This window comes from Bombyx mori, chromosome 5 (genome assembly GCF_030269925.1).
Source record: "Bombyx mori chromosome 5, ASM3026992v2".
In the NCBI taxonomy this organism is placed as follows: domain Eukaryota; kingdom Metazoa; phylum Arthropoda; class Insecta; order Lepidoptera; family Bombycidae; genus Bombyx; species Bombyx mori.
In genome coordinates this window covers 6741647-6761115 of record NC_085111.1, presented here as the reverse complement: position 1 = coordinate 6761115, position 19469 = coordinate 6741647, and the positions used below count along the sequence as shown (strand labels likewise).

The window sequence follows — 19469 nt, the reverse complement described above, 5'->3', positions numbered from 1 at the left end:
TTTTTCGTTAAGACGACGAACGCCGTACGTCATGAGCCTTATCGTTCGCGATAAAACTTCAAAACGCTCAAAACTCTTACAGTCTCGATTCTGATAAATTAAATTCCATCTTATCGAAGGAGCTGTCGAATCAAGGAGCATGAAATAGCGTGCTCTTTCTGTAATATCGTAAATGTTATAAAGCAATTCTCTTATCAATTACATATTATATCGTATTTTTATCGTTACAAAACATTAGAAACTATTTTTGGTGGACATTTTTCGTATCGGCAAAAATGTGCAGCCGTAACATACTTAACTTTTTATTAATGAATTCATTTCCTTTTTTTTTAATCGTTTACAATTTTTTTTATTGCGTGGATGGATGGACGAGCTCATAGTCCACCTGGTGCTAAGTGGTTACTAGAGCCCATAGACATCTACACCGTAAATGCGCCACCCACCTTGGGATATAAGTTTTAAGGTCTCAAGTATAATTATAACGGCTGCCTCACCCTTTAAACTGAAACGCATTACTGCTTCACGACAGAAATAGGCAGGGCGGTGGTACCTACCCGTGCGGGCTCACAAGACGTCCTGCCACTGTGGACTGACAAGCACACGGCCTATACATAATGTTTGACTAGTAGTTACCATTACTACTTACCGTTGAAGACTTTCCTCAAGCCTCGTTTGAACAAGGACATTTCATAGCACTCGGGAACCATCGTAGATAGTCATGAATCCCCAAAGCCGAACACCCCAAAGGTGCGTGGCAAAAAATATATCTGAAAATGTACTATAGATGAAAGCACGGGTTTCAATTGGTGCGATGATAAAAAGAAGAAGAAAGGATCATCTCGACCATTCCTTATTACTACATTTTCATAATGAAACCACTGGATTTTTCTGACCCAAAAATAATGTAAATAAATTTGCAAATAAAACAAACAGAAAATACTAATATATATTTATATTTAAATACTGATAATGCTAAAACAACAACAGCGATCAGGATAAATAGAAAAAAATTCAATTCAAATAGGTGATAACATAATTTTCGATTCAGCCACAATAAATATTTTATTCAAACGTAGTGAGTAATCAATGAACAGAATCGGACAACACACAATTTGTAAGCTTGTTGATTTCTAAAGTCACTATTTGGATTTATTGTTACTTGATTCAACTATAATTAAGATATATAACAGCACCACCGTACCATCTGTGTTGAATTTGAAACAGATTATGAAAGAACACTTGAATAGAAAAAAATTGTTAACATCTGCATTCCTTTCTGTTTTGCTGTTTATTATTTTTATCTTCAGCTTCCATCATCATATCGGGATACAATACTCAAATCAAAGAGCATAAAAACACCATGTATGTATCTGTACACGTAAGAAAGGAAAGAGAAGAGATCAGGGTGACAGGGTTTCAGTACTTCGGCTAGGAATTGGGCGGTCCCTCCCGGTGATGGTTACGGGGCGACCTGAGAGGGTCGCGGCTGCGTCGCACGCTACCGTTACTCTAAAAGGCCAGGATGATGGGACGGGGCGTCGTCCGCTGCGATGCGCGATGCGGTCCGCATTGCCGTCGTTGCTGTCGTCGCCGAACATAATATGGAAAAGAAACCCGATCGGCAGTATATCGCGTTTCGACCCAACAGGCTCGTTCTGACCCAGCGGGGCATATATTATACACTTAACAGCGGGGTGTTCCGGAACACCAGCGGCATCGCCCGGGCGGCCTGGTAGGGCTGCCGTACTGCTGAGACCCATGTCATTGGTCGTCGACCATCGCCTCCACGACCCATCGGTCGGGCATTTTCGGGGTGGAGTCGCGAGTCTGGTTGTAGTGCTGACCGCGGGAACCCCTCTACTCTGACTGAGTTCTGACCCCGGACGGAGATCGGACGTCGGGTGTAAGAGTGCAGGGGAGTGTTTTAGTGCGGTAGGGCCCTAAAATTCCTTGGGCCCGCGGTCTGCTCCCAACACCTTGCAGATCGTCAAGGCCCACATACCCCGCGCGCCCCCTAGGCGCGAGGACCTCGTAAGAGATTGTGGTCTCACAAGGTGCGCCCTATCGCCTGTTAAAAATATATTTATTGTTCCATAATTTTACTCAATAAACTCAAGGTTATATTTATTAGTTATATTGAACTTATGAGTTATATATAAATGTATATCATTATTAGTTATAAAACATAATTTGTACTAAGCATTCTTAACACATAAATGCAAATTTAAAACAGCATAGACAGATAAAATACAAAACTCAGCCACGATAATACATATTATTTCAGACCATGCCTGTTACTACAGTACCCGATAACCGTAGCAGACCAATCTTTTGTTTCGTTTAGCCGCCAACCTGTAATAATACAATCTAAAAGCATGGACGTAATGTCACACGAATAAGTGTACAATAGAGTCCGTGTTTCGTGCAAACCCGACGGATTGAATTAATCATAGACACACAAAATTTCGCTTTGATTCTATAACACATTTTTTTTATGTAATTGCATTATGTATGTATCATTAATATTGAATCGGCCCTAAGGCCGTAAATAAGTAAAGACCAATTTCTAGGAATGACTTTTAAAGTATGTCGAATTAAAATTGTGTATTACTGTAATATTACGGTCTATTAAATCGATGGGTAATAGTAACTACGTAATTATTAACAAATTTAGGTTTTCCTATCGGGAATGGTAAAAAAATAATTTAGGCGTGATTTCATTTTAATCTGTACTTGTGGCTAATCTTTACGCTTTAATAATTTTGAACTTCTAGGACTTTTTGGCGGGAACGCGAGGAGTGAAGTTGTGTGATTTGTTTTATTTTGTCTATTTAGTGTTTCTTCGGGTTTAAATGTGTAATAATGGTGGTTTATTAACTATTTAATATCTGTGAAAGTGCACAAATGTGGGAAAATGAAACAAAGCCGCTGGACGTAACTTCTCGGGATCCTCCAAAAAGTCCACTGAAAAATCTTAGTAAATGACCACCATTTTACTGAGATTATATTTCATACCATATCATCTCATTTCATTTCATTTAATTTCACTCCATAATATCGCTTTTCATAAAAATATGAATAGAAATTAAAATAAGACATGACTTAAAGGTATCAGTTAACAGGTCATAAAATCACTTAAAAAAAAAAATTTAACTTCTAAACATTTTGAGAAAAACTTTGTTACTCTGTTCCGATAAGAGCTAGCGTAAGCGGTAATGTTGCTACTTTATGTGTTGTATTTCGCGCTTTGGGCCATGTGTGCAGTTGCAAGATAATATTTTACCCAAGATATTGTTCGTAACAATGGTAAGCAACGCCCTGTGTTTAGCCGTCTGCGTTCTCCGGCATTTTTGTTGAAAAGCTGGTAAAGTTAGTGCACGCTCTCACTAAAACGTTACCAAAGCGAATTGGAGTCATGAGTGAAACGAACTAGATGAAAAAAGATTCATAATTAGGCGCTTATTTTTTGAAGCGATTTTTTTGTGAATTCCGTGTAAAATATTCTGTTTACCAAAATAAAAATACTAAATTTAATTAGTAATTTTGGTGTTAGAGCGTCTTGTAAGCCCGCGCAAGTAGGCATCACCATCCACTTATTTTTGCTGTGAAGTAGTAATGCGTTTCGCTTTAAGGGGTGGGGTAGTCGCTATTATAAAACTGAGACTTAGAACTCATGTCTCAAGGTGGGTGGCAGCATTTAGGTTATTGACATCTATGGGCCCTAGTAACCACTCCACACCAGATGGGCCGTGAGTTGGTCAAATCCTATATTTTTTTTTAAAAAAGCAGTTTTTTCCATCACTCGAGGCCATCGACCCCGTGTATTTTTTGTTATTCATTGCGCGTATTTAAACTTAATCTAATTTCGAAATGCTAGCACTAGTGTTTGAAAACAATTTTAACAAATATTTCAAACCAAAAATTCACAAAAACTAATAGAAGTAAAAGAGCAGAAAGAACATCACATCTTTAGTCAAACGCCAACAATATGCTTCATAAAACGCTGCTACACGAACGTACAATTTTCCGAGCCACGTTTCGAAACGCTTCCCAAATTGCCTGTTGATTTGAGACGACACAACGTAACGAACAGCCAAATAACAATACTGCCTGTAAAAGAATACACACGAGCTAATTCGGCTGCGCACGTGTATTCGACTCACGTATTATGTAAGTAACGTCGTCTTCTCCGCGAGCGTGTGACACCTAGTGTTAGGTGCTGTGAAAAATGGTCCATTTCCCGACGCGCGGATAAATTTATCTTCGTGGTACTACTATTGCGACGCGCGTTATTCGAGTGTTAATATTCATTGTGGGACAACAACGTGACTTTTTTGTTTGCGATCTTCGTTTGAGTTATTGCGGGTTTTTTTTGCCGCATGCGACATATGCAGAACGTTCGTGATTGGTTGAATTCGGATGTGTGTTTGAGTATTATTTATTTCTTTCTGCAGTATAAAACTTCATCGAGATATATTCATGGCCGTTTTATCGCACACAGTCATAAAACATGCGCCAGTCGATTTTTAAATATAGAATAAACTCTTCGTTTTTCATGTTTTTTGTTATTACACTAAATCAAAGATAAGCGCATTTGGTATTTCATGATTATTGGAGTTCATAAGTACCACGTCGACGCTATCACTCACCATGATGTACATGGCACCTTAGAATATCGATAATTCTATCGTAAATTTTATGAAAATATGGATGGATTTATAGGTAAGAGCCCATGACACAGTCCCGTTGATTAGTTAACGATCTCATCGAATAGTTCGCTATGAAACCTAATTTATATCACCCGCTTAGTTTCTTATCGTATCTTCTGAGCGGGTTACGATTCTAATCCGATGGTCGATACATCTGCGAATCAGCTCAACAGCAGTTGTCCACATGGGATGCTCTCGAGCAGCTGTTAGCAAATCCCAACCCCTACGATTCGATTAAAAATAAAAATAGTCCCGTGAATGTATACACATTACATTCTACCACCAACACTCCATAGCGTTCGAGGAAAAGAGAACAGAAGGTCTTATAAATTTAAAATTTTCATTCTCTCAACCTTCTATATTCAAACTAACTTTGATCACATAATATGTCTACGACTCACGCGAACTGAAGAAAAAACTACTAAAAAGTACATATCTATAAAAATTTAAATCTGTAAATGTTTCAAAACCAAAAAATACGTAACGAGATGTTGTCACATTGTATTTTAAATAAAATCAACCATTTTCTAGAACGGCGAACCGCATCAATATCGAAACGGCAATTGAAATCATCCTTTTTAAATAATTCAGGAAAGTTGTACCGCAAAAATTTAAACCGATGACAAAAGCAATGCACTGGAAATGTCATGCGACCGCAACGCCAAACCAATTAAGCGTATCTGTGGCAATAATTTATATCTACGGTATCCAAGTATGACAATAAACAGTAAAGAATGGTTAGTCATATAATATCTTAAACACGTAATCTTTCATAAGTTTTTTTTTTCATAATTACTCTTTGCTTGAAAACATTATACCAACGTAACCAGCATAAATTTAATTCTTATCGTGCTTGTATAATTTGTATCAACAATTATTGATTACATTACAATTCAAAATAACACATTTATTAATAACTTTAAATAAAAAAAGAAGCAAGTCGTTTAATCAATTGAAACGCAGAGCCTTGCCATTTATTGTAAATTGATTTTGTTGATATTATTTCGCTATTTTTTCGGAATTTACGACAAAAGATGAGGTAGTGCTATTCTAGGTTAGGATAAGCTAACAAAAGGTCCTTGAAATAAAATTAAAATACACATTTTTTTAACACCTACTTGCTTTCTTCACTGTGTCTTTTGTATATTTTGCTCGGGGAACCAGTGGACAGTAAGAGGAAATATGACAAAAATCGCGGGGAGACCAGACGACATTAATTCAATTGAGCCCAGTCGACGCAGATCAGTGTTGGACAGATCAACATGCAATCCGATATTATTTTGTAGGGATGGCCAATTTCCTTACATGACTAATGGCTAGGGACGCCTCGCATTTGTCAATTAAGACTATTACACATGTCGGTGAGTACGTGAACTCCAGTTCAATATTTGAGATAGTAATGAAATTTTGTAGTTTATTTGGATTACTAAATAACATTATAACTGTAATTAAACATTAGCATATTACAGAAACTTATTTAATAAAACATTCTGCAAGACATATATTTCTTCAGTGTATACCTATTGGCGACTATTGGCTCCAACAATTTACATTTTTTATTGTATTTCACAACTGTTCAGCTGCAGATTAGTTGTTATGTCATCGTCATTTCATTTCTCCTTAAAATTTTGACTTTCACAATACGTTTTTCAAGTTTATTCTGAAATCAAATTTGATATGTTTCTGTTGAGATGTAATGTTTCTTTCTAGGTAGGTAGATGGTATAAGTTATGTTTCAAACGTGTTCTTATGTTTAATTAGTGGAACACTTCTTGCCCTTCCAAAATAATAATATATAACTTAATATCCGTGAAAAATAGTTAGAACCTTAATTTTTTAAATAGTATAATCAGAAATTTCAACCAATTTAACTATAAGCACAATTTCCGTATCCTCAGAAGATTAGCTACGTCATACAAGGGACCGATGTGGAACCTTTTGTGTACCCTACCCCGAGGCGACAACCAAAACTCAATCTTCCACTTGAAAATTGAGTTAGGTGAATTTGAGGGTATATGCGAACCAGTATTAACATATCTTGAAACTCACGTTAAAATTGTAATTATGATAAGTCTTTCCCTTTGGAAAGTGTGACTCCTATGATATGTCACTCTGTTTTGAGTAATTCTCGACCTTAAGGATATTTTTCTCGTGAGTGAAAAAAAACCGTTCCTGAAAAAAAGGTTCTTGGAAAAAACAATATGATGAAATGAACTATTATAGAATGTTGTAGAAACAAAAATAGCTAACAGACAGTCCGGTTTTAAATTAATTTGACATTACAAGCTATTAAGCTTACCTTAGATAGTGGATTGAAAAGCTTGTGAAAATTAGCTTTTCCAGATGATTTTGGAACTATTCAAATTACCGCTTAATGTTGCTATCTGACTATAATTAACTTCTGAGTTTAAATGAAAATTTCATAAAGTTATTTTTTTAAGATCACTATTGTTTGCCCAATGATTGAAATTCGACCATAATCATCTACGCGTCAAGATTTCAATTTATTTTATTTATTACATTTTCTTGATTGTTTTATTACTAAAATAATGAAAAAAAAAACACTTAAAACCAAAAAAATATTCGTAGTATCATAAAGTATCATTTCAAAACTCGTCAATAGCTACAATTTTTTTTATGAATGAGGAATTACTGTTGCCCAGGCCTTTGCAATTTCATCAGGACAGGTATAAAAAAATGTTCGGTTAACAAAATTGTACTGACTGTTGTAGCTTTGCCTATTTATATATGAATTTAAATAGCATTATAAGTTATTGTTTGTATTTAGTCACCGCATAAGTTTCAGAGGCACAAGGCTTAACTCTGATCAAATTATTACCCAGCGCGAGCTCGCTTCATCAGTATTTCAATCATTAGCAAACTTGCTTGTTTACTGTGTGTTTGTCTTAAAACTTTGCTGTTTTAGTTTCGATCGACTATGTTCTTCGACGAGTTAAGAAGTCAATGTTTCATCTTAAATTAATAAACGAAATGATAGGGTTTTTAATTAGAACATCAAAACCTACAAATTTTTACTGTAGATACGGGACTGAGAGGAACAACTTGACTTACATCGCTATCTTTAATGACCTTGAAGTCTCGTTGATTTTTACAAAGCCCTATCTTTGAAACCTGAACGATTCAATCTCATTTTATAACTACTCATGTGTGCTCACACTACCCTGTACCAGTAAAGCCCTCTTAAGATCCACGCTCACACCAAAAAACGCACATATGCGAATAAAAAACAACTAGTACTGATAGATACATAACTACCCAATATTGCGTAATTACATTATAATTCAATTAAATTACTATTCATAGCCTAAACTATCATAACTCTGAGTACAGTATTATGTATGGGCCTTAAGCCTAAACCAGATAAAAGTAAAAAAAAGACTCATTATACCTTAAGCTTGACGCGAGTTTTCAAATCGAATTTTAATTTCTTTTTTGTTCTATTTCTTTTTCTTTCTATACAACACAACAAATACAATATAATAAACGAAGTATAATAATTCTGACGAAGCATGTTACGGATAATAACATGTACTTTTAGGTTAGGAATATTGTGTTCTTTTTTTTATAATAAAATTTATTCCTCCTAACTCTTGTTAGTGTTATGGAAAATTTATATAGTAAACACAATAAACAAATAAATAAATATAGAAAATAAGGTATATTTTGTACACTATTTTAACATTTTCCGGCAAATCTTGAACGAAAACTTTGCAAAGAATCATTTTGACACGATTTTAATTACCCACTCGCAAAGTTAATAAAACTTTCAGCAGGCAATTCTCGATGTCGAGTCCGGAAGACGGTCGAATAAAACAATGGTTTCGTACTGAACTCGGCGCAGTTAATAGTTTAAACAAGACTTGGTAGTAGCGACAAGTAATCTTGTTAGCTAACAACCTGCGAGGGCTGGAGTTAGGGCAATTCCCTTTACTTGGCGCTTTAAGTTTGTATTGTCCCTGGGAAGCCTGATTGCTGTACAACTTAGATATTGAACGAGATTCATGTTTGCTTTCGTGTCGGCACTGACTCGCTAATCCATTGTAGAAAGTTATTGAAGAGAGTAATTGAGAATTTGATTCCAGTGTCCGAAACCACACTAAATTCACATAATCAGTGGTGTTCGGACATATTCCGACCACATACGGGTAGGTTGTACGTACAATTCTGTAAAGCGTAATCTGTTTATAACATACTAGCCGCACTTGCCCGCTTCGCTGGGCGTTTAAAATTAACTTTATTGTTTATTGTCATTATTATTAGGGAGTCCAAGACTCATAGAAATTTTCACTGGTGGCAGGACCTCTTGTGAGTCCGCACGAATAGCCACCACCACCCTGCCTGTTTCTGCCGTGAAGCAGTAATGTGTTTCGGTTTGAAGGGTGGGGCAGCCGCTGTAACTATACTGAGACCTTTAGAATTCATATCTCAAGGTGGGTGGCGCATTTACGTTGTAGATATCTATGGGCCTCAGTAACCACTTAACACCAGGTGGGCTGCGAGCTCGTCCACCCATCTATGCAATAAATACATATATATATATCTATAAATAGCATGCTATACTGAGCCTGTTCGTACATATTGCATAAATTCTAAATTTCAAATAGATTTTCATAAATGCTTACACAATGTAAATAAAGCGGAGACGAGATTATTACGTACCCACTTACACTTATTCAAATAAAGTACCTTAGTAGACGTTCCTCAAGGCTTATTCAGAAGTAACGTCGCGACGGAACCCTGGAGGCGATACGGGAACTGTCTGCGGTGCTTATTGTTATAAAGTACTATTGTACTCTAGGTATCGCTTCAGATGTAATGCACAATCTTGAGCTAAATTAAAACAGGTAGTTTATTAAAGAAGAGGAAGCCGGCGGTTAAGCTTTATTAGAAAATTCAAAGCTTCCTAGATTTCAATTGTGCTCAGGCTTTTAAAAATAAAAAGATTTAAGTATTCTTTTTTTAATAAGGTAAGTAGAGAGACAAGTCTATTAAATAATATAATTGGAGCCGCTTGTGAGCATTAATAAAGACAGGGGCGTATCAATCGGTTCTAGTTACCTGATAAATAGCCGGAACCTGTTTAAGCGTTTAGGAATTTTACTGTGTTTGATGTTGATGTGTTGATGTGATGATACTGTGTTTGTGTGAGATGGGCAGACTTTTCGTGATGCTCATGCAGTGCGACGTCACGCCGCGCGCTTATTCACAAATGCTACACCAGCGCAACGTGTGAATGTGTTGAACGCGAGCTACATAGTAAGCGTAGTGGGGGTGTCAGGTTATTTTCGTTACGGAATTTCATGATTCAGTCGCCGCGCTCAAGGCCCGCGATAGAAGCTATGCAATAGCTTAAAAATATCATTTTTTGTTTACGTTCTGGTTCAGCAGTAAAGTCTGAGTTGTCAACTTGCCGATGTCGATAAATTCTGTAATATTCTGAAGAACGACCAAATTTAACGACCATTAATAAGGAGGCTATTAAAAAACACGAGTAGACAGAACATTTTAGTGTAGCGCAACTTTTCAATTGACATGAAGTTTCGGATGTCGGGCGCTAATCAAATTATTGGCGTGTTGCGACCTCGAATATCGTAGCAAACTTGTATAGGGCTGAACAGGAGTGAATACGATTTTATTGGACCCTAGAACTCCGCGTAATTAGTCCGTCATCAATATTTCGAAGGTTTTTTTTTTTATTTTATTTTTATTGCTTAGATGGGTGGACGAGCTCACAGTCCACCTAGTCTTAAGTGGTTACTGGAGCCCATGGACATCTACAACGTAAATGCACCACCCACCTTGAGATATAAGTTCTAAGATCTCAGTATAGTTACAACGGCTGCCCCACCCTTCAAATCGAAACGCATTACTGCTTCACGGCAGAAATAGGCAGGGCGGTGGTACCTACCCGCGCGGACTCACAATAGGTCCTACCACCAGTAAAGCACGTAAGGCAACCCTTGTTGCGTTGTTGTAATTGAGCGTGTATTGTTTTTTTTTTTTCAATATTTATAGAACATTTTTATTATAAATAGCTGACCCGGCAGACTTCGTAGTGCCTCAATCGATAAATAAAATACACATCAAGGGGACACATCAAAGGAAAAACAAAATTGTTTGTTTTTATATAATTCCGAGCTGTTTTATATTTTCTTACCTTTTGAACCTTCCCTGGACTTCCACGAATAATTCAAGACCAAAATTAGCTAAATCGGTCCAGCCGTTCTTGAGTTTTAGCGAGACTAACGAACAACAATTCATTTTTATATATAGTTAGTTTTTTTTTTTTTTTTTTTTATTGATGCACAAAACAAATTACAACCAAAGAAATTATAAGTTTAAATGTTTAACATAACAATCTGGATTGCAATTCAAAACAGGTGCATACAGAAAAATTTTTACAACTGAACAGATGCCTAAATACGATGTATACATACTCACATACGCTCGCACTCACACACACACACACAGCCGCACACACATATGTAAGTTACTATCTGATTAAATTAGATCTAATGTATTATTAACTGGACAATATTAATTATTTGAGAATATGTTTAACTAATTTACAATATTTATAAAAATTACTCTCAAATATATCAAGATCAGTGCTGTCACTTGCCAACTCGTTATAATGTCGTGCCATTCTAACAATGGGATTAAAGTATGAGATGTTATTTTTGTGAACTTCAAGTGCAAAAAGATTAGTGCAATGTGATCTACGCGCAGTATATCTGGCATTAAAAGATATTTGCGAAATTAAATCACTTGAATTTATTATATAATGTATGATTTTGTACAAATAGACTAAGTCAAAGTATTTACGACGAAGAGATAAAGATTCAATTTTGAATTGGGTTAGTCTATATTCATAATTAAGATTATTTCGACCTGGTTTTAAACGGTAAGCTAATATCCTAAGACATTTTTTCTGCACTCTTTCAATATCATCTATATGAACTTTATAATACGGAGACCATATTGGTGTAGCATATTCCAAGAGACTTCTCACAAGTGAAAAAAATAAGTATAATACCGAATGAGGATTCTTGAAGTCTTTGCTTGATCTGAGAACGAAACCTAAAAGTTGATTAGCTTTAGAAGTTATATATTGATAATGTGAACGGAATGAAAGTTTCTCATCAAAGATAATACCTAAATCTTTAGCGACAACGGACCTATTTAAGACACTATTGTTCAAAAAATAATTATTAATGATTCTATTTCGTTTATTTGTAAATGAAATAACAAAACATTTGCTACTATTTAAAAACATATGATTAGAATTACACCATTTAACTAATGTATCTAAGTCTTGCTGCAAAAGGGAGCAGTCAGCTGGACTTGAAATATTGTGAAATATTTTTAAGTCATCCGCATATAATAAATCATTACAAACTAAATATTCAGTTAAGTCGTTTACAAATATATTAAAAAAAGATTAGATAAAGATTAACAGCAATAAGAAAAAACTATACAATTGATGCGTTGCTCTTGGTAGCTGGATTTGAAAGAGGTTTGGTGTGATGGCGGACGATGCTCGCTGACATTTTTACGTTCAGAAACTGAATAACCCTCTAAATTCAAAATTAGTGAGTGTAATTCACTTTGACTATCAAAACTTTTTAGGAACTACTAGCACTCGGGTAGTCCTGATTTACGCTGATGGTATTGTGCCAGATACCGAGGGACGTGTGCCTGCAGTGGCAATAAAAATGCAAGCACGCAGAAAATACGAACAAATAAACAAAGCCACAAAAAATGTCCAATAAGGACCAATCGTCGGATCAAGCTGACCCTGTTCGATTCCATTGTCAAGAGTGTTCTCCTGTTCGGATTTGAGACCTGGAGAGTGACCAAGACACTCACGAACCGACTGCAGGTATTTGTAAATAAGTGCTTGAGGTCAATACTCCGCATATTCTGGCCAGTCACTATCTCTAATAAAGACCTTTGGACTAAATGCGACCAAAATCCCATCGCGCAAGACATTGCTCATCGGAAATGGCGTTGGATAGGACACACTCTACGGCGCAGCGGAGTCAACGCAGCATCAATCGCGTTTGAGTGGCAACCGCTTGGCAGGAGAAGACCTGGTCGCCCTGTACACACTTGGCGACGCACCGTAGAGAGTGAGATGAGGACTGCCAACGTGACCTGGAGTGATGTCAAGGAGCAAGCGCAAGACAGGGTAAAGTGGAGACAACTTGTGAGGGCCCTATGTACCAGCGGGGTACCCTAGGACTACAACAACAACAACAACAACAAGGATCATCCACTTGTCGAAATTCGACCGTAAGTATCAGATGTCAGTTCATCTCAAGAACTAAATTCATTTTATGTATTGCATTTTCTCTTTTGTTTTTGAGATAAAGTTCCTAAATTGGTTTAACTTTGACTCCTAATGTTTAAGTTTTGTTTTTGAATGCATTCATTTGATTCGTAATATTGTATTTTATGAGAGTAACTTAAACAAATTAAATAAATGTATCCATATGTATCTACAGACTTATTGGGTATTTTCAAAATAAACTAACAAGTATTTTCGGCGAATCTTAATTAAGTTTCATACATGTAAATTAAGGATGAAGTTTCATGGTTATTTGTAAACAACGTGGGTATTCCTATTGATTATAAAACTAAGTTTTCCGTAATAATTAGTATAATGTACTTAATCTCTCGCAACTAAAATTAAATTGGATGCTAAAGATTACCGCTAATTAGTTATGAAGAAACATTAAAGTTCATATCAAACAGTATCCTCTTACATGAGATTATTTACAAAGGTAATATAATTTTGAATATAATTTCGACGTTCAGAATTAACCAAGAATTTGTTCCTCTTTTTCCTCCTACCTATTTGCTGGCAGCCTAAGGGGCTATTCCAGCTACGCCTGCATGGGTAGGTGAGCTCACAGGCTCAACCTGAGAGAATTTGCTAATACCAGCCTTAGCAAGAGCAGTGCTTCGCATTGACCTTCCAATCTACTACTGAATCGAAATAGCCACCCGGTGAGGAGATCCGGCGAGAAACTCAATGGGCTGTGTCTATGGGTTAAGAATATTCTAATGCTATCTTTAAAAAAATCAATTTTCACAAAATACTTGACGTTACTGTTGATTTCGATTTGGTGAATAATTCGAATTTAAGCTTCTTTATTCTTCGTTTTTATTCAAATCGGTTTATCAAATAGCCATGACTTCGGCGTAGCACTTTGGTATGCTAAGAATTAAATTGTGTTATTTTTTTTAGAATAGAATGATAACACGGAGTCAGCCAGGAAGGGTGGTACTTACTAACAGATACCGGTGGGTCTCCGAAGGAGACTTGGTAGCTCCTACCGGATCGCAATCGCGGTCTGCTGAGAAAATCTGATCCGAATCATAGCGGGCTGATGCTATGGGCTAGGGCGTAATTAATATTTCTATTACGAATGTTTTTATAGCTTTAACATTGAAAGATCAATAGTAGTTTGCTTATGTGGTTGAATGTTTTTTTTTTGCCCTTGTAGGCAGACGAGCATACGGCCCAACTGATGGTGAGTGGTTACTGTCGCCCATGGACTTCAGCAATGCCACTGCCTACCGTTATATCATGCTAATATTGTTCAATCGAAGCTAGTAGCTTGCTCTTTTTTATTTTAATATATTTTTTATTATCACTACTTATTTATATTTCTATAATGGAATCTTTCAACATAATTTCAATCAACTTTCAGACTTGACACACAGACAGATTTCAAATGAAAATTTGCTATCCTAATCAGAATCACCAGGTTATTTCGGCTTAGATTTTTGTTTATAAACTATATTTATTATATTTAAATCTCGTGAGCAAGCACTTTCTTGAAAAATTTTTGAGGTGTTAAGTTTTAATTAGACTCTCATCCCGATCTATTAACGGTTCTTTTAGGTACTACAAGCACCGGTCACCGTCCTCATTAAACTTATCGCTTGCGACGAAGGGCTCGATGAGTGAATTAACCCATAGATACAGCCCAATGAGTTTCTCGCCGAATCTTCTCAGTGGGTCACGTTTCCGATTCGGTCGTAGATTCTTCGTAGCACTGTTCTTGCTAAGACCAGTGTTAGCAACAGTCCCAGTTAGAGCTCCGTGAGCTCGCCTACACGGCAAGGAAAAGCTGAAATAGCCTCTCAAGGCTATCACCATAGGTAGGAAAAAAAGAGACTCTCAGTGTTATTAACTACGTATATACGAAAACTTTTATCAATATAACAGGTATAGCCTTCTTCTTGGAAAGTAAGTTTAAAGCATAAACTACTTCTTAAGAGCTTTTCAGTTATATCCATAACTAATGAAACGCCGTCTAACTTTCGAACTAGGAAGGTGCTAAGTTAAGGAATATATGTTCTAAAATAAAAGTCTTAGTCGCTTGTAGTAAGAAAAAGAGGTATTATTTTATAGAATGGGGTTCGTATTTAAAATATTAAGTAAATAGTCTAATTTCCAGTTTATGACATAGACTGTTATTATCTGAGTTTTTCGATTGTAATTTTCAGCTGAATATCCCGAGGAGCATGGGCAACGTCTCTGCAGGCCCAGATAACCAATGATCATTGTTGCTAACGGTCGTTGGTGGGAGAGAAGGCCATGCAAATTGCAATAGAGCGCGCATTTTATTTCGTACTCATCAGAGTTCTGTCTCGGCTCGTGCTATCTGTAACTCAACTCAACTAAGCCTGTAACTCAAATAAACGACACTTTATAAATATGTCTAAAGTTGTACTGATAGCATTATTGCTGTCGTTGAGTTTCTGTAAAAATACTTCTTCTTTTTCTCCACCTTATCCCACTAGATGGGGTCGGTACAGCTATTTTTTCTCGTCCATTCTCTTCTATCAGCCGTCATCTCAACACTCACTCCTCTCTCTCTCATATCGTCATTCACACACTCCATCCATGTCTTCTTCGGTCGACCTCTTCCCCCTCTACCTTGCACTACCATTTCCATACATCTCCTAGTCACATGCATCTTCTCTCTACGCATCACATGTCCATACCACGCTAACCGTCCGCTCCTTAATTTGTTGCTTACCGGGGCCACTTTCACACTTCCTCTGATATACTCATTCTCAGTTTCTGTAAAAATACGTAAAAAATAATTATAGTTATCTGATTAAATTTAAAATAAACCTAAATAAGATTATATATTAAATAAGATTAAATTTAAAATAAGCAAATTACCCTTCGCGTTTCAAAACTACAGCTGGTATAAAATGGTTCAATAAAAAAAAAGAAGAATATTCTTTCGCAAAATTGTCAATCTACGGTCTCAAGTATTTCCGATGTGTAGTCAATGATAAACTCAACAAAATAACTAACATTAATATAATTTAATCTAGTCATTTTAACGTACCTAACCACCGTAATTCCAAACACTGAATCTAGACTAAAACCTAAATATGCCTTGTTAAGACTGTTATTTCAAAGATAGGAATTCAAATAGCATAATATACATATAATAAACACAATAGATTTACTATGAGAATATTTATTATAATTGGATTAATATTGAAATCCGCGAATATAATTATTTAAAAATACAACTTTATCTTATTATTATTATTATATTATACCTTTAAACGAGCAATTCTTGTATATATATAATCTGAATCTCGGACACGGCTCCAACGATTTCCATAAAATTTAGTATACAGGGGATTTCGGGGGCGATAAATCGATCTAGCTACGATTTAGTTTCAGAAAATTTTGTGTTTTCAATAATCAACTCTTCCCGACATCTATTGGCAAATAATAATACTATTTTTCTTAATTGAAGGCAACCAACCGCTTTAAAGACACAAAAAGATGGCGTTATCAAAAAAAAAACGAGCTAAACTCGGTCATCATCTAGTGTCACATAAAAGTGCATTTACAGACTTTCCAATAAACCTTTTAAACATAGGAGAACATTTCTTTCACTGCTTTCGTAATGCGTAATGCTCAGTTATATTGTATAAATCAATAAGACTGTTGTGGAAAAAACCCGTCATTAAAACATAGAATAATTAGATTCAGCGCTTTGTGGAACAATCCGAGGTTAGCTCAGCCGAGCAGCGGTCATCAGTCAACCGAAGTGGCAGCCACTAGACCGAGAATTGCGACTCTCTGGAATTTTTAGGATTCCGTATAGTAATCGAAATTCGTACTATGGTGGTGGTAGCGTGGTATGGACATGTGATGCGTAGAGAGAAGATGCATGTAACTAGGAGATGTATGGAAATGGTAGTGCAAGGTAGAGGGGGAAGAGGTCGACCAAAGAAGACATGGATGGAGTGTGTGAATGACGATATGAGAGAGAGAGAGGGGTGAGTGTTGAGTTGACGGCTGATAGAAGAGAATGGAAGAGAAAAATTAGCTGTGCCGACCCCACCTTGTGGGATAAGGTGGAGAAAAAGAAGAAGAATCGAAATTCGTACTATATTATACGATTCATCAGTGAGATAAATTTTATTAAGTTCTAATATCTGGTTTATATTTATTTTATTGTCAAAAAGGATCGAACATAAATTAAATTTATAATACAACATTTATAATACATAATAAATAAAGTATATTTGTTGTTTATTCATGTAAAAACGAAAGAATTTAAGCTCTTCTAAATTCTTTACTGATGTTACAAAAACGAATCATCCACTAATTACACTTTTTCACTTTTAAATAAATCCGAAAGAGTATATAATAATATATACTTAAAAAGATATAAAAATACGATTAGTTTTTATCGTTAGGTGTAATTTCTTGCAGATATTCCTTAAGATAAACAAAAATAGGAAAGCAATTTAATGAATCGAAATGTACTTCAAATATATCAGATTGATCAACCACCGGCTACCACTATACATTTGACAACTAAACTTCATTGCAATGAGAACATGATAATATTATATTAACAATTTTTTTTAATACAACTCAACAAATTTCGAATCGCTGTCATTCGATCTCATCATTTCAAATAGTGTACAGAACCCAAAATTGTGAGCAACACTTGTCTGACTGTCTATTGCTTTATGAATTTATAGTTCGCCACGTTTCGTTTTCCTACCTCGTTTGTCATGCAGTTCCTGTCAAAGTGGATTTGAATTTTTCGTTTGAAAACGTAGCAGAGTAATGATCAAAATTTCGATCTGTGTTTGTATGTACCGTAGAAAATGGCTAGATAGACTGAATTCTCCTATTCGTAATGAAATCAATACCTACTCTTTTCATTTTTTATTCGGTTTTGGAAGTTTTACTTTTAATTATATTAATGTTACAATGGTAATAGTAACACCATCTATCTGAATAGCCGAACAAATATCGAAGGATCTAGTAGCATCTAGAACGCTCGAGAAGTACAACGCCATCTATGTCAGATAGCGGAAGCACACAATACTCGACTTATGTGGAATATTCTCGATAATTCTAGGGATGTGGTATCGGCTATAAAAATGTTTCAGAGATGGCACGCAGTCAGTTAGTAATCGGAACTGCTACGAAGCGAAACAACCACCGGATCTGAAGTGAATTGAGAATTTTAAGGTGTTTGTGAAGCGTTTTAAGTGTTCTAAGTGTTGAATACAGTTTCTAGTTTTACTTTGGTGGAACATTTATTTATCCCGAACCCCAACGCGTAACTATCCATAGATTCATACGACTCATATATGATGATTGATTGGTCCCACCAAATACAGCATAATTAGCCCGTGTAAAATGCACTAACTAACTAGGTACCTATTCAATTAAGAGCCCAACTACAAAATTTGAAGTTGAATCTTCTAAATTGTAATGGCTAAAATGAAAACAGCTCGTATGGTGAGCACAAATAGTCTCTAACAACATTAAATTAGAATTTAAACATAAACATTACAATCGACTTCTAAGGCACTTCGGCAGCAAATTTTCTAACAATCGTACCGCAAAATCCTAACGTGGCACGTTTCGGCTCGTTCAAATTAGATTCGGAAGCGCAAACACGTAGAGCCATAAACCGCGAATGCTCTGCCACGTTATTATTACACGAAGTGTCCCGATGTCATCCCATTCGCAAAGCAAATGTTCCAATTATCATAGCTAATGCGCCGAAGAGATGAGAACACAGCTCCCGCAAAACAGTCAGAGTTACGCAGGGTTGGAGTGGAGGTGAATTATTGTCATTTTGAAAAGCCCATAGGGACCATGTTAATACTTGAAACGAAATTAAATTTCATTTATTGCATCAGATTTTATCATTGACTTTACTTAAGTAAATGTATATGCACAAGCGTCGAGCCCTCTAAAATAAAGAAATATCTAATTTTAGGCTACCGACAATACACTCAAATGCACATTTTAATACACCTTATGCTAGTTTCCACATCCAGACTTTGTTGATGTCGGATAATAAAAAAAAAGGGACGAACTCAATTTAATGAAATATAATACTTATCCAGAATCACATTTTGCATTCATAGCATACATTAAATATTCCAGGAATAAATTTCGGCGTTAATTGCTCCTGTATGGGTCCAATATTCCCAGAACGTAATGTACGAAATCCGGTTCTGTTAAATACCGCAAAAACAAGAATCTGTAACACACTCCCAGAGCTTAAGGCGTTTCATTTAGCTTCGTGGATTTAATTTTGTTATGTTACACCCAAAAGCATTTGTGACACACATATCTCTGTTTAGTTGCATTTTAGCCACAGCAGCTCCTAAGACCTAGACAATAACGGTGCATGTATAACCACAAGTGCC

At 36.0% G+C, this 19469-nt stretch overlaps 1 long non-coding RNA gene across 2 annotated transcripts in view; it reads right to left on the bottom strand.

Moving 5' to 3' along the window:
- Positions 1-6170: 6170 nt before the first annotated feature.
- Positions 6171-19469, bottom strand: part of LOC134198900 (uncharacterized) — a 29454-nt gene continuing 16155 nt past the window's right edge. The window contains exons 1-2 of one of the 2 annotated variants that reach the window (XR_009973175.1): positions 6759-6842; positions 6171-6369 (exon numbers count right to left, since the gene is read on the bottom strand). This is a non-coding gene — a long non-coding RNA (uncharacterized LOC134198900). Of the gene's footprint in view, positions 6370-6758; positions 6843-19469 lie in introns of those variants that run through there. The other variant, XR_009973176.1, reaches the window with a different exon arrangement.